Source organism: Alexandromys fortis, unplaced genomic scaffold, assembly GCF_014885135.2.
Source record: "Alexandromys fortis isolate MF-2015 unplaced genomic scaffold, M_Fortis_MF-2015_v1.1 scaffold_344, whole genome shotgun sequence".
Lineage (NCBI taxonomy): Eukaryota > Metazoa > Chordata > Mammalia > Rodentia > Cricetidae > Alexandromys > Alexandromys fortis.
The window spans coordinates 28,750-46,499 of record NW_026068226.1 but is presented as its reverse complement, the minus strand read 5'-3'; the positions used below and the strand labels follow the sequence as shown (position 1 = coordinate 46,499).

General features: G+C 44.0%; 1 pseudogene; it reads right to left on the bottom strand.

The window, feature by feature from the left end:
• Positions 1-10,388: 10,388 nt before the first annotated feature.
• On the bottom strand, positions 10,389-16,426 carry LOC126493649 (ret finger protein-like 4A; annotated as a pseudogene).
• Between the last annotated feature and the right edge of the window lie 1,324 nt (positions 16,427-17,750).

The window sequence follows — 17,750 nt, the reverse complement described above, 5'->3', positions numbered from 1 at the left end:
TACGGCTCTCCCACATTCCCGTCCACTACTCGTGTGTTCCTAAGAAGCTCTTCCAGGGCAGACCCGTTCCATCCCTTGTCTCCCTCTGGGAGCTAACCTTGCTGAAGCATTGGATCCCCTGAATCAGTTCCTGGAGTTGGGGTGAACTGGTGACAGTGGCCAGGCTTGGCCCTTGTAGGAGCAGTTCACCTCTGATGAAGTGTCATAGACCACTCAGGGCTCAGCTCTGAAGGCCCCACTTGGGAGCTAAGAGAGTCCTTAAATGCCAGACTTCAGAGAGATGCTGTGACTGGGGTTAGTCAGTTGCTGAGGATGGTGATTATTAAGATTTTTTGCCAAGAAATAGTAATACTGAACCCCTATTGTTGGCATCACCCAGTCCTGCACAGGGAGCACTAATTCATCCCAGCGTTCTTTGGAAGCCTTGTTAGCCTCTTCTGGCTAAACCCAGTGGACCACCAGATGGCATCCCTTGGCCATCGCTACGTGTTCTTGTCATTTGCTAGACCACATTTGATAACTATGTCAGTAGGTGGGTGCTGGGGTCAGGTTGGTTTGGTAGATGTCTGCCCGCCGAGCAGTCCTCTTGAGTGCTCTGGAGGTGGTGGGAGGTGTGCTCAGCTGCCCTCCTCTGTTCTAGGCCCTGCTTGAGGGGGAGGTATTCCTAGGGCAGTTCAGTTCTGCTGTGAGGCAGGAGGGTCCTTTGTCTTGTGGATTGAGTGAATGATTTTATGGTTGGGTGGCCACTCGGTCAAACCCTGTGCCCCAAAGGAAGTATATTTGGTGATTTTGTGCCTTTGAGCTTTACACCAGTTTCAGTTAATGAAGCACAGGAGGAAGATGGTTCCAGTTCATTCAGTGCCCAGCCTGGTGGAGGAGGGTAAGGTTTGATGCCCTGTCCACCATCTCTTAAAAGCAAGAAGAAAAGAGCAGCATGGCCTGTAAGCCATGACTCAGCCTCTGCATGTCCTCTTTGCGTCTTCTTTCATCCCTTACAGTCTGAAGTGCAAAGCAACACCAAAGAGATTGATTGTGTCTCGTGTATGCCCCTTTCCAGAATATTCCAGCCACCAGAGTTTTAGCGGGTGCTGCCATTAAGAGAAGCCTCTGAGGCTCAGCACCTGGGTGTGGAGTGATCCCCATGACTAGATGTGGAATGAGTCAGCTCGCATATCGGCTCCTAGCAGTGAGAGGGCTCTTCAGTTAATCTCTTCTCCAGGCAGCTGAAGAGTGGGCTCAGCACTGTGCAAGCATGAGTTCAGGCCTCCACCACCTACCGTAAGCAAGGTGCAGCCTTTAATTCCATCTGGTTAGTGAGGGGAAGCAGATGGGTGGGGCACAGATGGTATATCCTGGAGACTCTTGGCTAACCACCAGTAAGCGCCAGCTTCAGTGAGAGAACCTTTCTTGAGATTGATGGTGGAGACAGGGGAGGCAATTCAGTAGGTAAGGCACTGGCCTTGCAAGTGTGGAGACCTAGAACTCAAAGGGAGGTACCGGAAGTGTGTATCTGTACTGCCAGTGCTACTGAAGAGATGGGGACCAGGCAGGAGAATCCCTAGAACCTTTTAAGCTTAGGCCAGCTCATATCTCTCAACAAGGTAGAAGGTGAGGACCAACATCTAAAGTTGTGTTCTGAGCTCCACACGTGCCCTTGCGCACCCCGATGTAGACATGCATTAACTGATTTAAAGAAGCAGAGAGGGGATGCCTGATCTTTACTGTCAGCCCCTACATGCCCAGGTGTTGAAGTAGGAGCAGTGGGCTGTGTTCCTGGCGCCCAGCCACCCGCACAGTTAGCTTTACCCAAAATAATTACACGGAAACTGTATTCTTTTAAACACTGCTTGGCCCATTAGTTTTAACCTCTTATTGGCTAGCTCTTACATATTGATCTAACCCATTTCTAATATTCTGTGTAGCACCACGAGCTGGCTTACCAGGAAAGATCTTAACCTGCGTCTGTCTGGAGTGGGAGAATCATGGTGACTGCCTGACTCGGCTTCTTTTTCCCAGCATTCTGTTCTGTCTACTCTGCCTACCTAATTTTCTGTCCTATCAGGGCTAAGGCAGTCTCTTTATTTAACCAATAAAATTAACACAAAACAGAAGACCTCTCCCCCATCACCCAGGCACGTGGACACCTGTGTCTGTGTGTATTATCTATGCACACAAGATTAGTAAGATTGAGCTGTCGTACATTCAGGGGTCTATGACTGAGCCTTTCTTACACTGGGACCAAGAGATTTGGCTCAAGTCCTAGAGACAAGCAGGTGGGTCTGTGGGTAGAGAATGACTAAAGAGTTAACAGTTTGATTTTTTTAATTTGCATTTTATGTACATTGGTGTTTTGCCTGCATGTATGTCTGTGTGAGGGTGTTGGATCCCCTGGAAAAGGAGCTAACAGACAATTGTGAACTGCCATGTAGGTGCTGGGAGTTAAGCTCTCTGGAAGAGCAACCAGTGCTGTTAACTGCTGAGCCATCTCTCTGGCCCTATGGGGCTGATTCTTGTTGAATGAGGACTAGACATCACTTGTGGTGTTGTGGTTAGCATAAACAGCCCGGTCATAAAGGGTGAGAGGTTTTTGCTGAACTGAAACTTATGCTTAGTGTTGACCTACATGTTGGGAAGGGCTGTGGGTATCTCTCTGACCTGGGTATCAATGCAGTGGGGCTGGAGTGGACAGATCCCATGGCAGTACTCTCCTGTGCATTAGAGTGGATGAGAGGTCTGGCCTGGGTGGCAGCAGCCAGGGTTCTTTCCTTGAATCTACAGGTCTTTGCCTAACAGGATCTTCCCTGGCACTCTGCCATGGGAGATTGATGGGCTTGGCTGCTGTGTCAGCTGCCTCACATTTAAACTCTAGGTGGCTCCCAGGGACTCTGCCACCACCTAGCTCCCTGCCGTCTTGCAGTGTACCACCATGGATGGGGCGTGTGGGTTCTTTCCTGCTCTGCTGAAGCAGCTTCTCACTTGGGAACTCCATTTCTGAGACACACCCCCTCTCTTGGCCCTCTGTGTCTCACCATGCACAAAACAGGAACCCACATTTCCTGCTAGTGGGGTGCTGTTGCTTTTTTTGACCACAGGGTTTTTGTAGCCAGATTGCTGGTACAAGACTCTGGAGGCATTGTACCGCAGTGAAAGATCTGGCAGGCTAGCTGGCTGCAGAGTTCACCACCTGGCTCTAACAAAGTTTGGAGATTCCTATTTAGCTCCTTGTATTTTGCTGAGGTTCTAGGCAGCCACCCCGCCCCTGCAGGTGCCTCCATCCCTTTGGGAATCCTCATTTCCTATAGGTTTCTGACATATTTTTCCATTTAGAGATGGTTATATTTTCTTTTGGTTCTGCTTGGGGATGTCAGACTTCTGTTTTTATTTTAGGTAGATCAGTGTTTTAGCCCCAGTATTTTAATTGGCAAATTGTAAAGAGCACTTTTTGTTCTTTTTCTTTAGTTTTTGTCTCCCCCCCCCCCCCCCCCCCATACTGAGGGCTGAGGCAGGCAGATCTCTTAAATTAGAGGTGAACATGGTCTACAGAGTGAGTTCCAGGACAGCCAGGACTGTTACACAGAGAAACCTCGTCTCAAAAAAGAACTGAACTCTTATCTGTGTCCATGGGAGGTGGGCTAATGATGTCATAGGTGGGCGTGGCCTACTCTATGGCCACTGTATAGGCTTACAGTGGGTGATACTAGGCCCCCAGGGACATCTACATCTGAGTGGTCTTATTCAGAATGTAAGTTTTTTGTTTTCCCCTTACAGACATTCGTGTCTCAGTCAGTCTCTCCTGTCTTCACTGGCATAACCATTTCATTTTATTCTTTTAATGAAAAATTGGTTTAACTTTACTTTTGGTATATGAGTATCAGTGTGTGTATACTCTGATGTACGTGTGGAGACCAGAGGACGATTTCTGGAGCTGCTTCCAGCCTTCCACCTTGTTGAGACAGTACCGTGTACTCCAGACTAGCTGGCCCACAAACTTCTGAGTGATTCTTTAGTCTCTGCGTCTCAGTAGGATTGCTGGAATGACGTATGTGCCCCACCAAATCAAGCCTTTGACATGGGTCCTGGCTATCAAACTCAGGTTGTCAAGCCATCTCCCTGGTCCCAAACTCTTTCCCCCATATGTCTCTGACTTTATTCCATTTCATTTAGAAGAAACAGAAGAAGGTAATAAATGTCCAAGTCTCCTGAATCTAGTTAAGTCAGAGGCTGCCATATTTGCAAAAAGAACAAGAATAGCTACATCAAAAAGAGCTAGGAATGTTATATGCTCTGCATTTAACTCTTTTCTCTCCATTCTTTTTTCTTATCTAAGAAATACTTTTTTGGGGGGGGGAGTATGGTTTTTCATTTTTTCAAGATAGAGTATCCCTGTGTAACAGCCCTGGCTGTCCTGGAGCTCACTCTGTAGACGAGGGTGGCCTGGAACTCATAGAAATCTGCCTCCTATAAAGAACTGGTGAGTACAGAAGTCTCTGGAAAAATAAACGCAGGGTCCTTTAAAGGTATTTCTGAGTTGGGTGGTGATGGTGCACACTTTTAACCTCAGCACTTGGGAGGCAGAGACAGGTGGATTTCTGAGTTCCAGGCCAACCAGGGGCTACGTATATAGAGAGACCCTGTCACCATAACTAAAACCAAAGTAACCACAAAAGCAAACTTTACAGGAGCCAAACTTTACAAGAATTGCTATTAGACTTTGGGAGGCAACCAAGGGCAAGAGCAATAGCTATATTGTTTTGGGAGACACTGTCTGCCTTTGCTGTCCTGGAACTCATTAGGTAAAACATCACCTGTGTCTGCCCTCTGTAGAGCTCTGCTCTCCCACGATCCCCTACTCTTTGCCGGTTTCTGCAGTTGCTTCGTGTTATATACTTACAGCTAAAGCCTCAAACCTAGGATCCACAGCAGAGAAAGTGGCATTATTTGTCCTGGGTATTAGTCCCTCAGAGTACTGGGCTTTCATGCCTGGTGTGGCGAAGCATGCCTCTGATCCCAACACTATCGAGACTCATTCCTACTGAATCTCAAGAAATTGAAACCTCGGTACCTCCAGAGTAAGTAGTTACTGCGTTAGATTGAGTTTTAGCTTTCTCTTGAGGCTGGGGCACCAGAGATCATGGTGGTACGGGGCCTGGGGCAGGCAAGGGTTTGCTGGGAAACTGCAGGGACCCAGGATAAATTACATGGGAACTCACTTTCTTGAAGTGTCTTTCATTTGCTTCTTACTGTCACAGAAGTTACTGTGTCCTGTGGTCTTATCTACTCTGCTCCCAGCCAGACACATGCACACTGGTCCTTATGCTGTCTCACACGTCCTTCTGTCTCCAGGGCCTCTGTCTCATCCTGATAAACACATGAGGTAGAACATCCTCTCAGTACAAATATGAGCACTCACAGTAATGGACTGAATCTTGTCTTCACCCAAAATCAGTTTTGTTGTTTGTTTGTTTTTCAAGACAGGATTTCTCTGTGTAGCCCTGGCTGTCCTAGAACTTGATTTGTAGACCAGGCTGTCCTCAAACTCACTGAAATCCACCTGCCTCTACCTCCTGAGTGCTGGGATTAAAGGCAAGCACCAAAATCAGGTATTGAAGTTTGAATCCTTGGTGCCTCAGGACATGGATGTATTTGGAGACAGGATGATTAAGGTAACAGCAGGCTGTTTCAGTGTGTCCTAATCCTTTAGGTCACATATATTCATTAAAAGACATCAGGACACTATTGGGGTAGGAAAGGGGACTAATAGGAGCCGGATCCATGATACAGCAGGTTAAAGTACTTGATAAAAGCCTGGCGATCTGAGCTTGATCCTCAGAACCCACATGGTGGAAGGAGAAGGCTTCCTCCCACAAGCTGTCTGCAGACCTCCAAATCTTCACTGTAGCAAAACGTGTGCAGTATGTAGGCACACACACTAAAAAAATAAGTTAAAAAATGTGGGGCAGGCTTGGCACAGCAGTTTAAGGACATTTGTAGAAGACTGGAGTTCAATCCACAGCACGCTTATCAGGTGGCTCACAATCACTTGTAACTCTACTAATTGTCCCTGAGACAGGCTTTGTCTGTGTAGCCCTGAGTCCTAGAACTTGCTATGTAGACCAGGCTGGCCACGAATTCAGAGATGTGCCTGCCTCTGCCTCCTGAGTGCTGGGACTAAATAAAGGTATGCACCACCACCACCCAGCTCATTTGTAACTAATTCCAGGAGTCCTGATGTCCCATTCTGGCCTCTGTAGGCTCCTGCACACACACAAATAAAAATGAAAGTTATTTAAAACAAAGTCATAATGAAATTCATTACTCTGTATGCTAGTAAATACATAAATATATATAAATATACATTTATAGAGAGGAGGAGGATGAAGAAGAAGAGGTGGGAAGAGATGAGATCAGGATGCAGACAAACAAGGAAGATCACAGGACACGAGATGCTAGTATATGCAAACTAAAGAAAGGTCTCAGCAAAACAAAACAAAGAAAGATGCCAGGCAATGGTGGCGCACGCCTTTAATCCCAGCACTCAGGAGGCAGAGGCAGGCGGATCTCTGTGAGTTCGAGACCAGCCTGGTCTACAGAGCTAATTCCAGGATAGGCTCCAAAGCCACAGAGAAACCCTGTCTCGAAAAACCAAAACAAAACAAAACAGAAAGGTCTCAGGAGAAACAAACCTTGACATGTGACAACTTTCGGCCTCTACAACCGTGAGGAAAAAAAAAAATCTCTGCTGTTTAAGCCACTTGATCTGTGGGATTTTGTTACAGGAAATAAATATTGTCACCCTCATTGTTCATAGGTTTGTTTACACACATCCACATACCTCTGTTACCCAGCTCAGACTTGTCCCTCTCCCAAGACTTTGGAGTATCATCCACCTTATCCTGCCTTTTGGTGGTCATCAGTGGGTAAAGAAAGGCACTTGCTGCCAAGCTTGACAACCTGAGTTCAACTTGGGATCTCATGGTGGAAGGAGAGAATTGACTCCCAAAGGTTGTTCTCTGACCTCCACGTGTGCACTGTGACAGGTTCCCCTTCCCATTGAAAAATAACAAACGTGAAATCAGGTGGAAATCATGGAGCTAGAAATTAGATGTTAGGAGCTGGGCAGTGGTGGTGCACACCTTTAATCCCAGCACTCAAGTCAGAGGCAGGCGTATCTCTGTGAGTCCGAGGCCAACCTTGTCTACAAAAGCTAATTCCAGGACAGGCTCCAAAGCTATAGATAGAGAAACCCTGCCTTGAAAAAACCAAAAAATAAAGAAAAACTAGATGTCATAAAATGAGAAATTCAATCACATTTAATTTTATTTTGGGCGTGTGTGAGTGAGTGAATGTGTGTGTGTTATTTAGAAGTCATCTTGAGGGAATCGATTTTTTAGATTTTATTATTAAAAAAATTCCAATCCAAATTACCACTTCCTCACCTCCTCCCACTCCCTTCCCACTCCCTCTACACACCCTCCCTGTAACCCCTCCAATGTTAAGAGAGGGCAAGGTACCCTGCTCTGTGGAAAGTTCAAGGCCCTCCCCACTGCATCAGGTTGAGCAAGGTATACATTGAAAGAGAATAGGATCCCAAAAAGCCAGTACATGCAGTAGAGACAACTTCCAGTGCCTTTGTCATTGGCCCCTCAGTCTGCCCCAATTGTCAACCACATTCAGAGGGACTAGTTTGATCCCATGCTTGAAGGGTCTTGACTTCCTTGCTTATACTCTCACTCCTGAAAAAAAAAAAATTAGATGTCATGAAATGAGAAATTCAGTCACATTTAATTTTATTTTGGGTATGTGTGAGAAATTCAATCATATTTGATTTTGTGTGTGTGTGTGTGTGTGTGTGTGTGTGTGTGTGTGCAATCCAGAAGGCATCTTGAGGGAATTGGTTTTCTTCTACCATGTGGAACCCAAGGATCAAACTCAGGTATCTCGGATCAGAAACAAGCACTTTTACCTGGTGAGCCATCTCATTGGTCCTCTTTTCACTTTTGTTGAGACAGGGTTTCTCTGTGTAGTCCTGCTGTCCAGGAACTCACTCTATAGACCAGGCTGGCCTCGAACCCACAGAGATCCACCTGTCTCTGAGTGCTGGGATAAAAGGCATGTTCTTCAAATTCGGCCCCTTTAGCTTTTTAAAACAGTGTTTCATATAGCCTAGGCTGGTCTCTCTATGTTGCCAAAGATGACTTTGAAATTCTGATTGTCTCACCTCTACCTCTCAAGTTCTGTGATTATAGGTGTGCACCACTATGCTTGGCTTATTTATTTGTCTGTCTATCTATCTATCTATCTATCTATCTATCTATCTATCTATCTATCTATCTATCTATCTATCTATCTATCTATCTTCTATCTCTATCTATCCATCCATCATCCATCTATCTATCTATCTATCTATCTATCTATCTATCTATCTATCTATCTATCTATCTATCTATCTATCTATGTTGTAGTGCTGGGATTTGAACTGAGGACCTCACAAATGCTAAGGAAATGCTCTGCCACAGAACTGTATACTTGGCCCTGTCCTCGCCTTTGTTTTATACTTTGTTTGGGATTGAGGATTGAACATAGGGACTCGTGCTTACTAGGTGGTTTAGTTAGGGTTTCTATTGCTGTGAAGAGACACCGTGACCACAGCAATTTTTTTATTTGTTTTTTTTTTTTTAATGAAAAAAAGTTTCTCATTTTACATACCAATCCCAGTTTCTACTCCCTCCCCTCCCTTTCCCCCTCCCTTACTCCCCATCTACTTAGAGAGGGTAAGGTTTCCCATGGAGAGTCAACAAAATCTAGTACATTGCTAAGAGGCAGGACCAAGGCCCTCCCCACTAAATCTAGGCTGAGCAAGGTATTCGTCCAAAGAGAATGGGCTTCAAAATGTCAACACAGCAATTCTTATAAAGGAAAACATTTGATTGGGGCTGGCTTACAGTTTCAGAGGTTCAGTCCTTTATCGTCATGGAGGGTCATGGTGGTGCGTAGGCAGACATGATTCTGGAGAAGAAGTAGAGAGTTCTACATCTTGATCCTCAGATAGCAGAAGGAGGAGGTGTGTTGGGTGTAGATTGAACATATATGACCCCAGAGCCTGCTTCCACAGTGAGACTCTTCCTCCAATAAGGCCACACCTCCTAATAGTGCCACTCCCTATGGGCCAAGCATTCAAACACATGAGTCTATGGGGGCCATATCTGTTCAACCACTACATTCCTCTCCCTGGCTCCTGTGGACTTGTATATATAACATATTGAAAAATGCATTTAGTTCAGCCAGGTGGTGGTGGCACACTCCTTTAATCCCAGCACTTGGGAGGTAGAGGCAGGCGGATATTGAGTTCAAGGCCAACCTGGTCTACAAGAACTAGTTCCAGGACAAGCTCTAAAGCGACAGAAATGCTGTCTCGAAAAAACAAAAACAAAAAAGGAAAAAAATTGCATTTAGTCCAATTACAAAAGTCCCCATAATCTATCACAGTCTCAACAATGTTTAAAAGTTCAAAGTCTCTTTTAGATTCATGCAATCTTTTAACTATAATCTTCTATAAGGTCAAGATCAAAAAGATCACATACTTACAACATATAATGGCACAGGATATACATTACCACTCCAAAATGGAGGAAAGGGAACATAGTGAGGAAATGCTAGACCAAAGTAAGACCAAAAACCAGCTGGGCAAACTCCAAACTCTGCATTTCCATGTCTGATGTCAAAGCACTCTCCAGATTTCCAGTTCCCATTGACTTGTTGACTGCAGCACACTTCTTTCTCTTGGACTGATTCCACTCCCTATTAACAGCTCTCAGTCCCAAGATTATGGCATCTCTAACGTCTTGGGTCCCAAAGCAATCCAGGCTTCACCTTTATACAGTGGCAACCCCTGCCACATGCCAGGCCTCAGTGGTTTTCTTTATTAGCAGAGGGAGAGTCTATAACCCCTTCCTTGTATCCTTGACTCAACAGTCAAAACCATGTGACTGAAACAGCCAAGTTCTGCTGCTTGCTAGAGCTGGAACATGCCCCCCCCCCCCCCATCAATGGTTACTTTCAATGCCTAGCTTGGTTGTCCTAGAATTTGCTCTATAGACCAGGCTGGTTTTGAATATATAGATTACGCCAGCCTTTGCCTCTAGAGAGCTGGGATTAAAAGCATGTACCACAACACTGGGCTCTGAACTTCTTAATCCCTTTTCAAAATTTGGAAACTTAGCTTGGTGGGATCTTGCTCTGAGGTTATCACCTTTTCTTTTTTTTATTCAATTTTATTCAGTCATTATGTATACAGTGTTCTGCCTGCTTATACGCCTGCACTGCAGACCAGAAGAAGACACCAGATCATTATCGATGGTTGTGAGCCACTGTGGGGTTGCTGGGGATTGAACTCGGGACCTCTGGAAAAGTAGCCAGTGCTCTTAACCTCTGAGCCATCTCTCCAGCTCCTCTATTTCTTAATTTGTTTATTTCCTTGAACACAGGACTTAGTTCCATCCCACTTCCTGCTACCTTTTTTCTCCTCAAATTGTACTTTTTGTATTTTTTTCTTTCTTGGCTTATTCCTTTTCCTTATAGATCTGTATAAGAGTGAACATTGATAACCACACAACAGTGTCAACACTACATTGTTTTGCGATTTCCTCTGCCCATGGAATTAATTCAGATCCCTTTACTTTAGCCTTGACAGACTCTTCGGACAAGGGCAGCCATATTCTTCAGCAAAATAACCATCTCTAGGCAACATATTAAATTGTTCTCCTCTGAAACCTCTTGAGCCAGGCCCCCACAGTTTACATCACCCTCAGCACCACTGTTCTCCATGCCTGTACTAGGATGGCCCATTAAGCCCCGCTTCAAGTGTTATATGGTTACAAGTACACAGCCATCACCCATAGAACCTTTCATATTCAAGGATCATTTTCTTGTTCAGAGTTAACTGGAAGCCTAAAAATGCCTGGATTCATCATAGGACAGAAGGTGAGGACTTCTTGATCATCTGGATATGAATTTGCTGGAGCAAAGAACGGGCAAAATGAATCTGTGTCCAAAATGTTAAAGAATGTAAAGATGGGGGAGCCATAGCTAAGGTCCCAAAAGGAAATGTTCTTCTTTAGGAGGTCCAGGAAGACCCCCGTTCTGTGTGGCCGAGGGTTCACAATGAGCATGGTCAAGGGTTTAGTGCTGCTGGCTAGACCTCTCCACTTCTCTCACCTGTAGTCCAGAATCCATGTTCTTCTGACAGGTTAACAGGTCGTCGATTAACAGACTCTTTGCAAATGCCTGTATCCCATTCTTTGCTGGTTCCCACCACTACCTTGCAGTAATGGCGACCAGACACCTCCGGTCAGTGAGTGAGGAGCCCAGGAGGCAGGTGGAGATGTGGAATCAATCTGCACATTCTTTTTGGTCCTGTTTCTTGGACCCCAAGTAGACACTCCTGAGGTCATCAGAGGTGAAGAGGTGGTTGTGGGCTGTGTCTCTATCCATATCCAAGGTTATGTTCACTGTGTAGAGAAAAACCCAGCAGTTCAGCAAAGAAAAGCAATGTGGACTCCGTCTTTCATATTTATTGTTGAGGCTTATATACCTCACTTTGATGTGGGAGTCCCCTCTGTGTGCTGTCATTACCATTAGTGAATAAAGAAACTGCCTTGGCCTGTTGATAGGTAGGCAGGGAAGATAGAACTGAATGCTGGGAGGAAGAAGGGTGGAGTCAGGAACGCCATGGAGCTGCCAGAGACAGATGCTGGGAATTTTACCTGGTAAACCACGTGGCGATACACAGATTAAAAGAAATGGGTTAAATTAAAATGTAAGAGCTAGCCAATAAGAAGTTAGAGCTAATTGGCCAAGCAGTGACTTAATGAATACAGTTTCTATGTGGTTATTTCGGGGCTAAGCTAGCCGAGTGGCTGGGAGGAACAAGCAGGCCCTCCTTCTATATCACTTTTATTTAATTTCACTTTTTTTTTAAAAAAAAGATTTATTATGTATCCAACATTCTGCCTCCATGTATGCCTGCACGCCAGAAGAGGGCGCCAGATCTCACTAATTTCACTCTTAAAATGACATTTTGTGGAACATTTCAAGACCTTCCCAGTTAAAGTGATGTTTTATATGTAGGATGAAAGCAGTAGCCACAAAAGGTTCCTCTAAATCACAGTAGGAAATTTCTACACTGTTGAGTCTTTGACATATAGTATTTAATTTGTTTAATTAATATTTGAAGGGTAGAAGATGCAATACTTGTTTTATGCACAAAAGCACACCTATTGTGTTCACACTTCTCACAGCCACTAGGAATAAAGAGAATGAGAAAGGACTGTGTACATTCCAATGAGCCAGGGGTTCAGGAATCCAGTAACTCTAGACTGGCCTCTTGACTTTGGCCCATTATATAGACCACTGGGCTTTGATAGTCTATTTTCATTGCATCCCTTGCCCTAAGACATTCCATAACAGCAATGCAGAATAAATATGATACAGGAGATGGTTAGATGGCTCTGAGTAAAGGCCCTTGCTTTGAAAGCCTGGAGACCTGGGTTCGATTCCTGGAGGATGCATACACACATAAAGATGGGAGGAGAGAAAGGCTGTACAGAGTTAGAGTCCTCCGAGCTGCATACCTACATGCACACATGCACATGGAGGAGTGAATAAAATATTTAAGCATGATATGAAGCCGAATACACCAATAATGCAGCACTAACTTGTGTTGTGGAACCGCTGGAGATCATGTGGTGTAGTTATGAGCTTTGGTGTCCCTGTGTAGTGACTAGCCTTAATTTACCTGAGCCAGCTTCAGAGGGCTTCGCCACTTACCTGGGACGCTGAGCACCAGGATGATTTAGTCCATCCCAACGGCTGCCTACGCCGTCTGTACACATAATCACCGTGATCTAGGGATTTTTTTTTTGTTTGTTTTTGAGACAGGTTTCTCTGTAGCTTTGGAGCCTGTCCAGGAACTTGCCCTGTAGACCAGGCTGGCCTTGAACTCACAGAGATTAAAGGCGTGTGCCACCACTGCCTAGCTACCTGGGGACTTTTGAACCCTTCAGGTCTGTCTCCCTGTCAGACAGGGGCCATACTTGCTGCTGCAGGCTTCTGCTAATCAGCGCGTGGAGTGAGTCAGTCATCCCAGCACCACCTGGCACCTGTCGGAATTGACAGTCTCAGGAAAACCTAATGCTGCAGAATCAAAGTCTGCCTCAAACCAGACTGTCAGGTCACTTAAAACACTATCAAATTTGAAGTTATCTTCAGCCGGGCCCTTGGTGGCACAGGCCTTTAATCCCACTACCAGGAAGGCAAAGGCAGGCAGATCTTTGTGAATTTGAGGCCAGCCTGGTCTACAGAGGGAGTTCCAGGACAGGCTCCAAAGATACACAGAGAAAACCTGTCTCAAAAAAAAAAAAAAAAAAAAAAAAAAAAAAAAAAAAAAAAAAACAGATAATAAGGCTATCTTCTTGACTACTGTTATTAAGATAAACTCAAGGTGGACACAGATTTTTAGATTTTTCTTATAAACACATCAAAAGTAATATGAGGACTGGCAACACGGCTTAGTAAGCAAAAGCTGGTCCTTTCGGTTGGATATTCTGAGTTCAGGCTCGGGGCACTGATGGTGAAAGGAAAGACTTGCCTCTCGCAGGCTCTCCTCTAACCTCCACATGCGCCCACACACATGCAAAACAAGAGTAATTGAAAATAAACTAAAAATTAGTATTGTGACAATATATTTTGCTTAATAAGATTATTCAAACTATCATTATTATACAGGCCTTATTTCAAGTGTTCAGTAACTACCAGTAGCTACCATACTGGATAGTAGAGGCATGACCTAAATATTGTATGTCCTTAAAAATTTCCAGGAGGGGCTGGGAAACTCCTCAAAGCATTCCTTTAACCCCAGCATCCTGGAGGCAGAGGCAGGTAGATCTTTATGAGTTCAAGGCCAACCTTGTCCGCAGAGTGAGTTCTAAGACAGCTCCAGAACTGCTACACAGAGAAACTCTGTGTGTGTGTGTGTGTGTGTGTGTGTGTGTGTATGTATATATCCAAAAAACAAACAAACAAAAAAAACCAAAACAAAAAAGGGCTGGGGAGATGGCTCAGAGGTTAAGAGCACAAGAGCACTGGTTGTTCTTCCAGAGGTCTTGAGGTCAATTCCCAGTAACCACCTGGTGGCTCACAATCATCTCTAATGAGATCTGGTGCCCTCTTCTGGTGTGTGGGTGTATATGCAGGCAGAACACAATACTTAAATAAATCTTAATAATCAAAAAACAAATTCCAGAAGGATGGGCTGCGGAGACGGCTCAGTGGTAAAGAGCAGTTGTTGGTCTTTTGAAGAATCTAGATTCAGTTTTGAGCACTCAGATGGCAGCTCATAACCAGCTGTAACTCCAGTTTCAGGGGATCCAATGTCTTCTGGCCTCCATGAGCACTGCATGCATATGGTGAACAGACACACACATGCATACACATGCAGACAAACACTCATATTATATATATGTATATATATACTATAATATTGTCATATGTTGTAATACGTATTATAATATACATGTTATGATATACAGTCTGTATTGTATGTTTCACACACACACATATACTCAGGTGCACGGTATTTAGTCTCAGCACTCAGGAGTCAGAGGCAAGCAATTTTCTCACTTAGTTCTAATTTATACTCAGAGAAGGGAGAGCTGTTGTGTTTTGGGAAGAATGAAATTTGAGGTTCTTGGCTTTAAGTGAATGTTCAAAATCTAACAGGGAGATGTTGGAAAGTTGGATTTCCCCAGAGTGCTTTATGGGTCTGGAGTTGTTGGTAAGACTTCTTACCTTGAAATATCTTCATCCTTGGATCCATTTTAAGAATATGGTTCAGTCGCGGCACTAGTCTTTTGACCTTGGTAACCAGGTGGTTCAACAGGGTATCCAGTAGGATGTCTTCCTTCAAAGAGACTACAGAGCAATGGGGGCACAGTATGTCCTCCTCCTTGGGACTTTTCTCTAGTGAGTCAATGCATTGGAGGCAGCAGATATAGCAGCATTTCAAGTACACAGTACTTTCCAAATATCACACGCAGAAATAACAGGTACTTCTTTTTTAATAATTTATTTATTATATATACACTTTCTAGGATACAGTGCCAGATCTCATTACAGATGGTTGCGAGCCACCATGTGGTTGCTGGTGTGGTTGCTGGGAATTGAACTCAGGACCTCTGGAAGAGCAGCTAGTGCTCTTAACCTCTGAGTCATCTCTCCAGCCCAGGTACTTCTTTCCTTAGAGAAAGGAGCCATGGCCAGCGCCTGAAGGGAAAAACATACACAATACTGGAGTTTTTATGAATTGAACGACTGCTAGATTTTGAGAGACTGTCATCTTTGCAGGGCTGTCAAGTCATTATTAATACGTTATAAAGACAAAACCAAAACCACACAGATATAACTGACTCATAACTTTGAACTTCTGATAATTGAAATGGTAGCTGGAAAGAAAGAGGATTCTTCCCCGAGCTTTTGTTGAAAGGGTGAAAGGATCTGTACCTAGACTGTCCAGTGTGGCAGCTCACATGTGGCTGTGGAGGACCTGGAAAGGGTAGATCTGTCTTTGTTTGATATTTTAATGTTTATTTTTGTGTGCATGTCTGTGGGGAGGTGTGTTAGCCATGGTTTTATGTGGTTTTGGGGGCTAGAACTGGGGGCTCACACTAGGCAAGGACTCTATCAACTGGGCTACATCCTCAGTCTGTGGATAAGAATTGATTTTTTTCTGAGTCATTTGTCAAATCTATTTGAAGATAGGACCATATTCATTTTACATTTGTGTGTCTTTTGCCTTGCAGTAGGGATGATCTGAAACTAGGGCCACTGGCTGATTGCTTGTTAAAGCTGAAAGGCTCTCAGGAAAACACAGTAGTGAGGTCCCAGGTCTGTTAGTCCTGCCTTCTTGGCATTTGGGAGACAGAGGTAAGTGAATCTCTTGTGAGTTCAAGACCAGCCTAGTCCACATAGTGAGTTCCATGCTAGCCAGGGCAGCATAGTGAGACACTTGCCCCTTTGCTTTTTTTTTTCAAAGACATAGATGTAGGAAGATATTTGAGGAGAGGGAGTGGTCAAGAGAGAGTGAGGGGTTAAATATGGTCATACTACAGTGTATACATATATGAAAATATGACGTAACAGAGACCCTATAAAGCAGTGCATACCCATGGTGAAAAGCAAAAAGTAAGAATAATCACGTCCTTTTCAGGGACCATGTTGAACTATACTCTTTCTAGACATAATTTGTGAGTCATCACAAAGATATGCTTTAAAATTGCTTATTTAGGGAAGTGAGGGACTAGAGAGATGGCTCAGTGGTTAACAGTACTGACTGTAAAAGCAGAGCACCTGGATTTGATTCCAGCATCCACATGGTGGCTCATAACCACCCATCTTATGTCCTCCTCTGATCTCTGAGGGTAATAGGAATGCACATGGTACACAGATACATATGCTGGCAAAAGACACAATAAAATAAAGTGTGAAGAAGAAAAAATCTCTCATCTGTCTGTCTGTCTGTCTGTCTGTCTATCTATCTATCTATCCATCTATCTATCTATCCATCCATAATCTATCTGTTTATCTATCTATCCATAATCTATCTGTCTATCCATTATCTATCTACCCATAATCAATCTGTCTGTCTGTCTATCTATCTATCTATCTATCTATCTATCTATCTATCTATCTATCATACAGAACATTTACATGCCACACTATGTATGTGGAGGTCCGAAGACAGCTTGCAGGATGAAATCAATTCTTTCTGCCCACTATGAGGGTCCTAGGGATTGAAGTCAGGTTTTCAGATAGTTTGTTTTCTTTTGTAAAAAATAAATAAACAAAAAAGAATTAATCTCTGTGTGATTCATTTGGGAGCTGGGTGACAGAACCTGGAAACAACCCAAATGCCCCTCGACAGAAGAATTGATAAGGAAAATGTGGTACATAATGGAGACACAGCAGAAAAAATAACGACTTCTTGAAATTTTCAGGCAAATGGATGGAGCTAGAAAACATCATTTTGAATAAGGTAACCCAGACACAGTAAGACAATTATCACATGTACTCTCTCATAGGTGGTTTTTAAACATAAAGCAAAGAAAACCGGCTTACAAATCACAATTTCAGAGAACTTCGACAACAATGAGGGCTCAAAGAGAGGTATACATGGATCTAATCTACATGGGAAGTAGAAAAAGACAAGATCTCCTGAGTAAATTGGGAGCATGGGGACCTTGGGAGAGGGTTGAAGGGAAGGGGAGAGGTAGGGAGGGAGCAGAAAAATATGTAGAGCACAATAAAATTTAAAAAATGTCAAAAACAACAAGCCTCCGTGTGATTCATTTGGGAGCTTGGTGGCAGGCCTTCTAAGAGTCAAAAAGAGTAAAAAAACTACTACTATAGGTGAATTTAAGGTATAAGAGCTAGCGGGGACAAGCCTGAGCTAAGGCCGAGCTTTCATAATTAATAATAAGTCTCTATGTCATTATTTGGGGAGTGGTGGTCTAAATAAAGTTGTTGATTTAGAAGCGGCGGGGCTGCGTCCCCGGCACCCGGCCGCCCGCATGGCTAGTTTATACTCAGAAATAATTACACGGAAACTGTATTTTTTCAAACACTGCCTGGCCCGGCTAGGTCCAGTTTCTTATTGGCTAGCTCTTACATATTGTTCTAACCCATTTCTAATATTCTGT